Below are 14,025 nucleotides of genomic sequence, written 5' to 3'. Positions count from 1 at the left end.
ATCCCTGTCTCACATCTAACCACATCCTATTATTCCCAGGTGACCCCAGCACTGATCTATGAAAGCAGGAGGTATTATCTGACTACTGTGGATTTCCACGGTAGTGACAAGGCTTTTTTTTCGGCAGACTGGTGAGCTCTGTGGCCTCGCCTGCCCAACAAAAACAGATAAGAACCACAAGAGAGGATGTTTGTCTTGTTACCAATAACTACATGCCTTCTGTGCAGGGTGAAGAATTTCAGTGTAAGAGGATGTCACCACTGTCTGCAATATCTGACAAAACAAACAACACAACTGAAGCATTACATTATAGTGTATATATGAACATGTACTTTGTTATAGTTTACTAGCTGTCATGATTTTCTTTCACGTTATCATCTGTAAATTATAAAGGAATTACTTTGTAATAATGATGCACTTCAAAATAATTACAATACCTATATAATTTAATTATAAGGCAGCAAATACTTCTCTGTGTGCTTTCACATATCTCCTAATTATGAATAATTTACCCAACATTAATTTATGATTCTGTTGTAATTTCCCTGGGGGCATTGCAAAACAATAACTTTCAATAACACAATAATTTGTATAAAATAATTTGTATTCTAAATTAGTTTCTCATTTGTTCTCTTGTTCATGGTGCCTCTATTTGGTGATACTATTTTTAATTTGAGCTTCAACAGGACTGCAGTGGAGTTTCCAGTAACAATAACAAATGACAAATAGTTTTTAAATTGGCATTTATTCCTTGCTATGAGTACTAATCCCATTCAATAATGCAGCAGCGATGCAGTCATCACTTCATTAAACTGTGCAATAAACTGCACCGTTGGTCTTATCTTACGCTCCATTTATTCAGCAACTATTGCAGAAGTCCTGAAATGTGATATTATAAAAAATACAATTCTGGTTCTCGGTACTGATTAGCCGACATTCTTTTGAAGCTGTGTTAAAATATTCTACAAACACACATGTGGGACAACATCTCTTCAGTATTGCTGAGCTTTGCACATTTTAAAATGTCAGGTTTTGATGGGAATTTTGACTGACTGGTTGAAGTAAAGTGTGGATGAGTTGATGAAAGAGATGGACAGGGAGATAAAAAGAAAAGAGACACACCAAGATGAATGAGAGAGAAAGAGATAAAGATGTGAAGCTGTGATTGTTAAACAGACTGTGTGGTCCGCACATGGTGAGAGAGAACCAAACTAAAACCCTCTGATGGCAGAGAGACCGCATACGGAATTTGATTGTTGTGCAGTGTTAACTCTTCATAGGACACTCATAGAAATACACTGTGTGTTATTGGAGGACATACAAAAATGTATTACTTTTGAGAAATTTTTCAAACATTTTTATTGTTATGTAGAAAATCAAGGTCAGTGACGTTACCCTATTTGGTTCCTTACCCATAAGTGGCCAAAAAAAAAAAAAATCCAAGAAGTATATACAGTTGCGGAAAACAATATTTAACTGTCAAAAGTCATCAAAAACAATGGTTATGCAATCAAGTACTAACTCCTGTGTGTATCATGTGACTAAAACAGACAGAAAAGAAAACATGGAATGCCTAAAAGCACTGTTTTCACCAGTACAATGCCATAGCTATTGATGTAAGATCTTCAGTGATTTTGGTTATTATCAAGAAAACATGGAAAATGGATAGATATCAGCTCTGAAATTAAACTATTATGAATTATTTTTGTTGTAATCATATTTGTCCAAACAAATGTACCTTTAGTTGTACCAGGCATTAAAATGAACAAGAAACTGAAGAAAACCAGGGGTGGTCTAATAATTTTTTCCGTGACTGTATGAAAATACTAGAAAAACACATTTAATGTGAAAGGGCAAGCCCGGATTAACCATATAGGCAACTGGGCAATTGCCCAGGGGCCCGCGACCTCTGAAGGGCCCTGCGTAGCTCGGGCATAACGAAAATATCTGGTTATCTTTTGCTTATAAATGAAACTGTCCGCAAAAAGTGTTCTTAAATAAATACTGGATACTTTGGAAATGGTTTCTTATTTATTTTTTGTGAAAATGGAGGACACTTCCCTCTCTTTCTAATGTAGTGGATCAATTTTAGATTATACTGATGCTAATGTGTTTTGTTTTCATATCATCATATGCAAGTGAGCGGCCTTGACAAGAGGCTATAGTGGTGCACTTGTAGTTCTACGAGCATTTACACATTTGTACATCAAAATGCATTTGATGATAGTTAGATATTGAAGTATGGGGTATATTTACATATATTCCTGGAACTTATTCTGTATTTTGCCAGATTATAGGGATCCTGGGGTTGTGATGATGGGGCCCTTGAATATTGTTGCCCAGGGTACAGTGAAGTGTTAATTAATCTGGCCCTGTGAAAGGGACATGTATTTTAGAACATTAGAACATCACTTTTAGAGTATTAGAACAACATAAGTGCAGATCCAGACACCTGTCAACATACACATGATCCCTTTGAATGTCATTATTTACTAGGGGTATAACGGTGCACTTGTTTGTAATGAATGGTTTCAGTTTGGGGCCTTTGATACAATACAGTGGTGTACCGAACAACTACATGTAGCCTATGTGAAGAACGCAAACACTTGCCTTGAGTTTCCACACAAACCTTGAAGCAGAACGCACACAGTATGAGCATGGTGGCTGCAAGGAGAATCAATGTACAGGGTTTCCCCATATACATTCTGAAGTAGCGCCACTGCTGAATTCTCAGCACCGCTGCAAAGAAACACCCTTTATTCTGGAGTTGGGGTGCCAATAAGGGGGATGGGGAGTAAACATGACGACAGAGCGTATGACAGAGGCACAAAAGCCGGGTCAGATGTTCGAAGCTGTTAAGTTTCACTTTCAGATTTCAGTAGTTATGGAGCACACCCCTCCCTATCACCCCCCCCACACACACACAAACACACACACTTGTCTCCTTCACTGTACCGAAAATGTATCGAAAATGTATTGAACCAAACCAAAGACCCCTGTACTGAAAACACACCGAACCAAAATTCTTCTGTACCATTACACTCCTATTCCTTACATTAGTACCATTACTTCATGGTACCAGTTCCACTTAGTACTCTTCATGCAGAGGTGGACCTTACAGACCCTGTAGACCACATTTGATCTGAGATTATTGCCTCACTGTCTTCATCGTAACCGTTGCTGTAACTGTCTAAATTCAGAAAGTAACAAAAATAATCACTTTCCCGATAAAGGGTTAAGTCATTCAAGCTAAATTGTAATTTCCTCACCTCTGGCATTGTACAATTAATCATCTTTACACAAGGTATGTCTCAGTCCGTCTTAAAGATGATTCTTCACCATCTGGGGATAGCGTACTTTTTGACACTTGTCAAATTCTCCAAAATCCAGGGAGCTACTGCTCTAGGACAAACAGAAAAAACATGTTCCATGACAATATCTATCAATGCCATAAATGTCTTGCTGATCCATCACACAAATGTGAACTGATAGTAGATTTATTCAGCGTGGTGGATGTGATCTTAGGGGACAAGAGTCTGTCTTAGTGTAATGTTCGAACTGAAATCTACTCTAATTCATGTCTGCTACAAATGGTTTCAATTGGTGTGGATAATGTGATGAAATAATTACTAGGGCTTAAATGATTGTCAATTACTCACATCAAATTTGCCTCATAAAACTCTTCATGGAGTGAGGTGGACTGAACTGTGTAGACTCGCTGCAAGGCCTGACTCCTCACCAGCTGCAGAAGCATTAAATCCTTCCCTAATTCCCACTTTCAACCCATGAGCAAAACCTCAAGCTGATACCACTCTGTCAATACTGTCAAAATGTTTGATTCTACTCTGCGATAGTCCTCATCCTAATTAGTTTTCTGTTTGCAAAAGCCCTTTTAGTTGCCAGGTCAAAATGATTGATTCTGGTAAAGTCAATGACTATCTAGTGAATTCTCTCTTTCTCTCTCTTTTTTTTTGCAAGAGAACAGCTCCTTTCCTTGTGTGTGCACGAAGAGAAGCCAGTCTTCAAAACTGCGTACCCCTTTTCCACAATCTGTGGAGGAGGTGGTAGCTATGACTTTTACTGTGCTGAAAATAAACCTGCCTCTTCAGAGAAGCAATTATGGTGTTATTATCTTGATGTTGCAATTATGTCCCTTTTCTCTCTGCACTTATCATCACTACATATTGTCTTGTAACATCCAGGAGGGCAAATAGATTTTGTTTGGAACCTTTCTCAAATAGAAGCAGTAAATGGTTAAAGAAAGTGCAAATGCTACAATTATACATTAACCATCATTTAAGGTATGTAAAGCAATTGGTTTCAGGTTGCCAAAAACTACCTGACTCAACTTTAAAAAAAAAAATCCCAAGTGAGATTGCTCATTCATTTATTTGACTGACAAAAGCAATAACCTGTATCACTAGAAATGGCAGTCAGTGTGCACATATCCAAGGGACTATTAGCTGTACTGATGCTGTCGGAAAGAGGTGAAAACAAATGTATTATTGGACACAATCCAGCAAGCCCCGAGACAAGTCACATTGAGCAAAAGGCAGACAGGGACATAAAAAGCAAAACAAAAGAGACCTATGTATCATTCATGAAAACAAAAGTCCTCTGGGTAGAAATTTCAGCCATGCATCAAATTTATTGATATAATAAGACGTTAAGGTTATTGTAGTGGTGATTTTAGCCATTACTTACTCAAATGAAGTCGTAAAGAATGATAGAGCATTCACACATTCACACTTTGGAAAGAGAGGAGAGGGAGGTTGGTAACAAGCCTCCATTGACCTCATTAGATTGTAGTGAAGCTCCAACCTAACAACTGGGCCTGTCTCTTGTGAGGTTTCGTACACACACCCCTCGCCACCTTTCCATAACATATCATGAAACACACCGACTATACGTAGGAAGAAATACATGTGTGTACACACATCCGCAAACGGGATCTAATTTTTTTTAAATTTTTTTTTTCCTGGCACATGTTTCCTGCTTAACAGTTGCTTGTAAGTCTCAGGTAAATCACATGATGCTGTCAGCTTCACTGTAAACAGTGGTGTTGTATAGAAAATCAGTGAGGTTAATAAAACTTTTACCTGCACTGTATACGCACTTGAACTGAACGGTGGTGGGAGTGCAGACACTGAGAGGCAGGTACAGACTTATACTGACCAGAAGATCATAAGCAAAAATACAGCAGCATAACTCATTCATTCATTTCATTTATTTGTTTATTTCGAGCATTTACAGAATACATGCAAGCTCAAAAATTCCAAAATCATTCATTTACACTCGAAAAGGACTGGGAAGAAGAAAAACATATTTAATCCCACCCCCATTGTCATCGTCAAATAATTTAACATAATACCGTTACTCACTCCTGTCACACATGATACAGTGCATTCTGTAATTAAATGCACAGACTCTGACTTCTCAATTTATCAAATTTTGCAGTTTTTTTTCCTGCTAAACTGTACCTCAACACAGGTTCTTAATAAATGTCACATAATAGAGTAACTGTCACCTAGTCACACTTGTAAATAGGAAAAAAAAATACTTTTAATAGTTTGTTTTAATCACCTTGGTGTAAAATGTAAACTATGAATGTATTTTTTGAGAAAGATCTTATGAATTCTGCGCTGAATTAAGTATTTCGCCCTATTCACACAGGACCACTTTAACCTGCGGACCTCGAAGATTAATGGCCACCGTCTGTGTTTCATTTGGTATATTAGCACAATACAAGCGAAGTCTGTTTTTTACTCAAATTTCCTGACATTATTCATCTGTTCTGATGTCAAGGACATTTTCAACTCTTACAGGTAAGTCTTGAAAGACAGAAAGATGTTCCGCACTGTACCTGTCACGCTTGTCATCCATCCATCTTTTCACATGTCGCTTCCTCTGAAGGATTTAAGTTTTCTCTTTCAGTGAACATCCTTGCTATATTGCAACATGAGCCTCCTGGATCTACACCATGTATTAAGGCAACATTTATGCATTCTGTGCCAACAACCTACATGCTAACATGAGTAATCCAACTGATTTCTGAATGAGAATGAGATGCTTATATGGCATTTATATATTTACAGTCTAATCAATATGTTATCTAACTTTTTAAAATCTGTTTTTGAGCAGGTGCTTCAGCCATTTCTGCAACCACAATAATTATAAGTCTGCCAAAAGGTCACGCCAAGATGGATTCGATTTAACAAAATCCACAATCACTTCTTGTGGTTGTCATATTTACCAGGTAGAGATTTTATTTCACCCTGCACTGTGATTATAGAGATAGGTATGCAATAAAGCGAGGTATCTATGGATTTAACTGCAGGTTTTTTTTAAGGGTGTAACCAGATAAAATATGATGCAATAATTCATTTTTCCAAATAAATAATAGTTTGCAGGGTCTTAGTATGTACTGTAGGAGCTTTCTCTAAAATGTTTAGGTGATTTGTAACTCAGCCTGTTTTATGTATTATGTGTGGAATGGAATTAACTTACTTTTTTCTATTTATTTTAGGTTCAAAATGTCCACAACTCAATCTCACCAGAAAAAATCCCTCAATCGATCAAGTTGTTTCTGCACCCCTGACAAATAGAAAGCCATTTTTTTTTCTGTTTGAGCTACACACCCATCAGAAACATCTATAATTACTTGGTGCTCAATAGAAGGATAACCTCTTTCACCAGCTACTACTTCATTTCTCTGTTCTCTGTTGTTTTGCTGGGCCTCGTATAGTGTATCCTTGGCTAATCTGAGTTTGTCTACAGTTTTGTGTAGGAGTTTGTGTGGTTAGATGCTGTGCCAACATCTTACTTCGTGTTTTACATAGTACATGTACAAATAATGAAAACGGCTTCTAGAAAATAGAAGCTGTGGGAATTTTTACCACAATACCTTCCCGACTGTGATACTACAAGTAATCATTGATTAATTATTCATCGCCACAAAAATGACTTAATTGGTTTGTAATTGTATAATTTGATGACAATATATGTTTGATAATATGTTAATATCAGTGCCAAACAGATACAGTCATTATATTATTATATTTAACTTGACCAGTAACATGTTTAATGTATTGAAGGCCTAAAGGCTGATTATTTAAAGACTGGGATATTTGCAAGCTTCACTATCTTTAGAGATTAGGTTAGAGAAGATTGGATTGCAGAATAATATATCAAAGCTAAAATCTAAAGGTCATTCAGACATGAGGATATATGCTTGTTTTGTTCACCAAAAAGAGAGCCAGCCTCTGGTGGGAAATGTCAAGGAAGCTGTCACTGGAATGCTGTTTAGTGCAACACACCAGCTTTATTTGGCACTTGACACAAGCCTGAAAGAAAATTGTTCAAAGTGACATATGAACCATGTCATGCCAATCACCCCTCTTCATCCCGTGTTTACCTTTTAATTCTTGTCTTTAAAAGGCTGCAGCAACAAACAAAATTGAAAGCGTCACACTGAGGTTCTGAGTGAACCTTTTAATAATGTTTCTTTTCACACCTTGAGGGTGTGTGTTAGGCACCATCTGCTGGAGTTTGAATGATCTGGAATTAGTGTGACTATATTGAATTCTGAAGCGTCTAGCATGGACACATGTAAGTGTCATTGTATTAGGACCAAAGAGAACACAGCGAGACCATTTCTCCGGGGGACTTTTGTTCTTTCTTTGTGTATTTCCTATTAATCCTCATTCCTCTTTCTGTCTTCTAATATTTGACCTGTCAATTGTTGGACCCGACTGAATCCTGCGTGAATTTCCCTGCGGGGCTGGGAGTAATTTTTGAGCCATCTACCTCTGATATTTTATCCAACTCCACAGGAGCCTCAACCATTTAAGATATTCCCTGTCCACTGATGTACCTTTAGCATGTGTGTATCATATGTGCATTCAAGCACATCTATCTGTGGATGTAGAAGTGGCTGTCTGATATCCTCTGACTTTATAGCTAAAACACAGTTACGCCTCTCTGGAGAATATAACGGCTGTGTGTATAACCATGTATTTAGAATGTCAAGTATGTTATTGGTATTATAAATCTGGTTCCACTGCTACCTGTTTGCCCTTGACTCCTGCATGATAACAGAATGCAAGTCCACATATCATAAATAGTTAAATGCCATTTTAAAGATTATTGGTTTGAAAAGTAGTGGATGGGGTCATGTTAAGTCAATGTGGTATTGCTTCTAAGTGATGAAGACAAAGATTTATATGTGTGGAGGGGTGCTTTTTTATATTTGTAGGGTCTAACAACTGGGAGTCATCTACATTTATGTGTAAAACTAAGGGGTGAAGAGTGCATCATATGTACCCATAAACAGATAAACACCAGGAGAAATATGCATGTGTTTTGTTCTGTAGCCAGTCATTATGATAGATACCCATGGAAAGGATTAATAATCCTTCTGCATACCCACAGTTATGACTGTCCGTTGCTAATGCTTCAAGACACCAGGACTAATGATACTGATGCTGTGTCACAAAATAAAAATGGAAGTGATTCAGTCGGTCAGAGCATTAGGTGTGACCAAGTTATTTTTGGTCTGTTTTTCGCAGCAGAGCAGTCACTTTAGCAAGCTGAATATTTTCAATGCACAGTCAAATTAGCAAAGATGTGAAAGATATACATTATCAACCACAGTATAAGGTGAAAAATGTCAAAGAATTGTATAATATCATGGAATAGATATATCTATGTTAGGGCTGCATGATATTGGAAAAAACTGATACTGCGATTTTTTTTACTCTGTGTATATTGCGATACGAAAAAATACTTAGGAGGATATAATAGCTGCGTGGTGCTGATGTAAATGATCAAACAAATTAGTTGTGTTTCTTCTCGTTGTGGCAATAAGTGCAATGCACTGTCGACACAGAACACATGTTTCAGTATAATCCTTCTTGTAGCTGAAATAATTCCAGATAACTGACGTTGCTTTTCTTTTTGGCACCAAGTCTCTGTTTTCAGTGATTTTCTGTTGTTTGTTGCTCATTTTTCAATGTTGTTTCCAGCGACTCAGTCAATGTGCAGGGGTGTGGTCTGCTTCGGCAAACTGATTAAGAACGATTATGATTGGTGGATGGCTGCGTGCAGTGTGTGTCAGGTACCCAGGCTGAAATTAGAAGAGAAAACGTTGAGTTCATTTGCCTCCTACATTGCAGGACCTGCGATGTGACTATTTCGCACACGATGACGATGCTCAAACAATATATTGTGCACCTCTAATCTATGTGCATACTAGGGATGTAACCATATGAAAATTTCATATCACAGTTATTGTGACCATAATTATCACGGTTATCATTATTATCAGGGTATTATTGAAATTGTGCTCAAAATGTTCAAAAAGTACTGATACACACACTGAAATAAATTACCCTTGTTGTATTTTGAAAAATAAATAAATAAATAAAATAAAATAATAGTCACAATGTACCCTCTGTTGGCAGAAACATTAACCAGTATTAACCCTTAGTGGTCTGAGCCTATTTTGTCCGTTTTTCAGTACTTTTCATTTTGCCTTTATATACTATATAAACAAATGTTTACTATACCCATGCTTGGGATTTTTTTTTCGGCACAACTTCATCTATATCATCTGTCTATTTTTTTTTCACTTTAACCTACTATAAAAACAAAAGCACAAAACACACAAAAAATATATATAAAATCCAATTTGAAAAATGTACATAATTTATTGCATAAATAACACACACATGCTTAATGAACCTTTTCAAAGACTTTAAAAGTGAATATTGGTTCCAAATATTAGTTATATCCAACTAAAATTGTAATAAATTAAAACTATACTCAAATATTTGACATAAAAGCAAATCTTTACATAGGGTTTTTTCCTCTAAAAGCGCGGTAATCAAACACGGTTATCACAATTATTAGAATTTAAACGGTAATACTAACCGTCTGCAATTTTACCGCGGTTTATCGTTATACCGGTAATAGTTACATCCCTAGTACATACACTTCTATATAAAAATCAAAACAAATGTAAACAGTGTTAAAATGACTAATTCTGTCACATGACTGTCATTCTGCTTCTGCTGAGTGAAACACAACGCTACAATTGTTTCCCATAACTAATGGACTATGGAGTTCATAACCGCTGTGTAGATCAATATGGCATGTAGACACGCCATTAACATACAGTCGACCAAGCTGACACAACTTTCTCAGCTTATAACATATATGTAACCTGAAGCATAACCACATCATGGTGGCTCTCCTATTGGCTTTCAGAGTTAATTGGCTCCTCCATCCACTCAGTGATGGTGCATGTCCCTAGAGTGCTGACGTATTTGACATGCAGGGGAATGGGTTTCAGGAGTGAGAGAATGTAAGCCAGTTGGATACGTTCACACAGATCCAATACAATTAAATGATTTGCTTGTCAAAGTACAATGGGGCTGCCTGAACCACATGACCACCAAACAGACTCACTAAGGCATGGAGCGAAACTACTGCACGGGATTTTTACGTTAATGGGCTGCTGTGTGAGCCTTACACATTCTTTGAGATGTATAAGAAAACTACTGTCAGCCAGATGATCTGTGTTTATATCATCTGTAATGTTGGTTCAATTTGAGCATTAAGTACATCTGAGATTCCGCTGAAAAGGAAAGCTATTTATATTTCATCTTAGCCTGCTTTCATTTCAACCAGAAGTACACGCAAAGGTCAGTGAAACTTTTGCATCAATTTCCCTGAATATTCCACTTCTCGTTTGTCTTTTATTCATAACTATAAGATATATCCGCCACTGTAAAAGTATGGCAGACACCAATTAACCTGCATTAATACTAACATGTGGGACTTAATTAGTGGTAGACTTTTACTTTCTGAGTGAAGTTACACAGCTTTCCCAAATGAGTAATGTCCCACAGCTGTCTGCAGTAATAGTGGCATATTGCAGTTTCCTTCTCGAACACTCTGTACAGTACAGTCTTGTAAAGCTAGAAATAATGATTACTTCTTCAAAAACAGCACTGAGGCGCTGACAGGATCCAGCTTTCATAAATCTTGATCGCAATTAGACCCCAACAGTTTAGTGCTATGGCAGTGATTTCTCTAGAGAATGCCCTTCAGATCTTTCTGTAAAACTGTGATATAGGACACTTGATCAAATTTGGGTGTCAGACGCCCTGTCATTGTTTAGGTGTGTAATTGAATTTAATAAGCAGAGGCTAAATCGGTGTTGTCTTAGTGTTAAAGCCGCGTCAACTGTCTTGGGAGTATTGTGTTGAATAAATATCGATACTGGCTGCATCAAGTGATTTGGCTTGAAACCCTTTAACTACTGCTAATACAGGGATTCTACTCTTCACCTCCTTTTCAATATCCTGATGGTGGCCCGTCTCTTACTTATGCAACGCTCTGGAATCCGGGAGTCCTTATTTGTTTGCATTTTCATATTTGTTTTCTTTTTTTCTTTCAAGATAATATCTAATTTAAATATACAATGTTATGGACCCGCTAGGAGATTTCATTCAATTAAGCTGTGTATGTCACACAGCTGGTCCTGACAACTACTGCACCAGGCTGCACAACCGGTCTGTTTTTTCCACAAACGAGGTGCGACGGATCAGTCATGAAGATGCATTATCCATATGGATGAACAGCATGTCTGAAGGCGGTCACTGAGTAGACAGTAAATGGTCACAACATCCAGTCTCAGCAGATATACTGGTATTTAACTTAACATGTTTTCACTTGGAGTTAACTGGTCATGCTACTCTGTCCCTCTTAAGCATTCAGATCATTCCTTCTGCTCTAGTGGAATTGACATAACCAATTTCCCCTGAAGAAAGGTTGACAGTGTCCTTTTTAATGACATCACCAGTTTAGTAAGATGTCATTGACCAAGGTGCATGTGTTTAACTAGATGTCTATTTTCAGGGTTGAACCTGCTGACTGGCACAACAAATGTATATAATGTACACATTTTATATTGTGGAAATTTTCTCGGTGTTGTGCATATTCGGCTGTTTTACTGTTTCCCACTTTCTGGTGACAGTTGTCAAAAAGTGACAAAGTGGCAGCAGATATGCGCATCACCTCCTATTATATAAACCCCAAATGACCCAAGAGAATAAAGGTGTAGAATACTGTGTGAGTGTAATAAAATAATAACCAGGGAGGGGATATTGAATATATCAACAAAAATGAGTCACTCCACTATTTTAATCTATGCAGGGTGAATTTAAACAGAGCAGGTCAACAGTAATACAACAATGGTTTTTCACAGGAACTGCTTCATTCATTATCTTCTGTTGTTAAGTGTTGTTAAAGCAGATAGGAAACAGAAGCAGTGATAGGGCTAATGCCAAAGCAGCACCAGTCACCTGCCCCGCACAAAACACTGTGACGAAGGATGTAAAGCCTCTGGAGAAAACAGCATTAAAAACAAACTGAGAGTCTCAAACAGATCTGAAATCAGCCCTGCGAGACAATTACATATCAAGAAATTAAGTCATTTAACTAGAGTGGATTGATATCAAATATTTGCTTTTATTTTGTCACTTTAACCTAATAGTGAGTGGATAAATATTGTGGATGTTTGAGGGGGAAAAAATATTCATATATGTATATTTATTCCCATGTTGCATAGCAGTGTGGGTGACAAACAGTCGCTCATTCACAGAAAAGTGTTCGTTAAAAATAAAATAAAAATTGAATAAAAATAAATACATAAATAAATAAATATAATAGTGGCGACACATAGTAAGGCAACAGCAGTGGCAAATTCACCTTGAAAGTTAATATCTCAGGAATCAGACCCAATAAATCACTTTATATCACCAAGAATCCCTCATTAGTAAGGCTGGTCTGGACCCCAATCCCTGCTGAATTGTAATGTTTTTACACTAATATCATCTAAAGCCATTATTTTGTGGTACACATAGATGGATTCCTGTGGTCTATAGATTATTTTTTGCTCGTTTTCTAAGTTTTGTACATGACCCAAAAAAAAAAAAAGAAAAAAAGAAAAAAAAAAGATATACCTTACCTTCACGCCATAAGTTTGACTGGATCTTTGTTTTTTACAGGCACTGACTGTTAAATCCAAGAGTATCCACACTTAGCTTCCACTGTATCCTTCATTGATTTTGCACATTATTTTATTCTTCGTGGATTACCGAGCTGGTACATCTGCACCGGTGCGAAGCATTTATCAAGGTGTTCAGAGAAGAAAAAAAAAAACAAAACAAAAACGCACCACAGAGAGCCAACAAATCATACAAATAAAAACGTGAAAAAAGAAAAGCCAGTGTTTTCTTTTTCTGTCTTTCTCAGTTTTCTGAAAAATACGACTGTTTTATGTAGTTTCGGTCTTCACAGGAATGACGCGGTGGCTGGAACTGTGCGTCGTCCGCCTGCTGTTGAGGAGCTTTACGCACGGAGTTACCTTCAGTACTGACGGAGGCAGGAGCGCAGCGACTGTGAAGAAGTGTGCAAAATCAAGGCGGGGTTACATCTACTTAAACATTGCCAGGGACGTATGTATCCTTTAATGTCACCACCGGCAGGCTTGGACCGTCAAACCTATTTTACCTTCTACGCCTGCGGACTGAATCCTATTTTTCATCCTGTTCTCTCCATTTTGCGCCACGGGCTGCGCTTTTTAGGAATTTGCAAGTAATTGAGGGAGATATAAAAGGGCTAAATGTGAGGGTTTATTTAATTACTTGGAGATGCACTGTGATAATTAGACCTGAACAGTGGATCTAGACATGAAATCCGTTAGTGGTGTGGAAAAAAAAGGCATTTGCGCAATAAAACACAATCACTATAACAAATCCGTTTCACTCATATCACAAGCTGTTACCTTCTGTAGAGTTATGTTGTACTCAAAAATATGCAGACTCAGCCTCCTCACTCCAGGAGTTTGATGAATATTAATAGTTTTGGACCCACTCAGGACCTTAGTACACAGTATGTGTTTTTACTGAGTGGAAAGGGCATGGAGTTTAACAATATTCCAGGTGTGAAAAGAACAGA

The 14,025-nt window shown here is 37.4% G+C and overlaps 1 protein-coding gene across 1 annotated transcript in view; it reads right to left on the bottom strand.

Moving 5' to 3' along the window:
- Nucleotides 1-13,465, bottom strand: part of drd2a (dopamine receptor D2a) — a 76,337-nt gene extending 62,872 nt beyond the window's left edge. The window contains exon 1 of the mRNA XM_030152963.1: nucleotides 13,034-13,465. The gene's annotated coding sequence lies outside the window, so the exon portion shown is untranslated. The remainder of the gene's footprint in view (nucleotides 1-13,033) is intronic.
- Between the last annotated feature and the right edge of the window lie 560 nt (nucleotides 13,466-14,025).

The sequence above is a fragment of the Sphaeramia orbicularis genome, chromosome 13 (assembly GCF_902148855.1).
Source record: "Sphaeramia orbicularis chromosome 13, fSphaOr1.1, whole genome shotgun sequence".
NCBI classification, from domain to species: Eukaryota; Metazoa; Chordata; class Actinopteri; order Kurtiformes; family Apogonidae; genus Sphaeramia; species Sphaeramia orbicularis.
The sequence above is the reverse complement of the archived record's forward strand: the minus strand, read 5'-3'. Positions and strand labels throughout refer to the sequence as shown.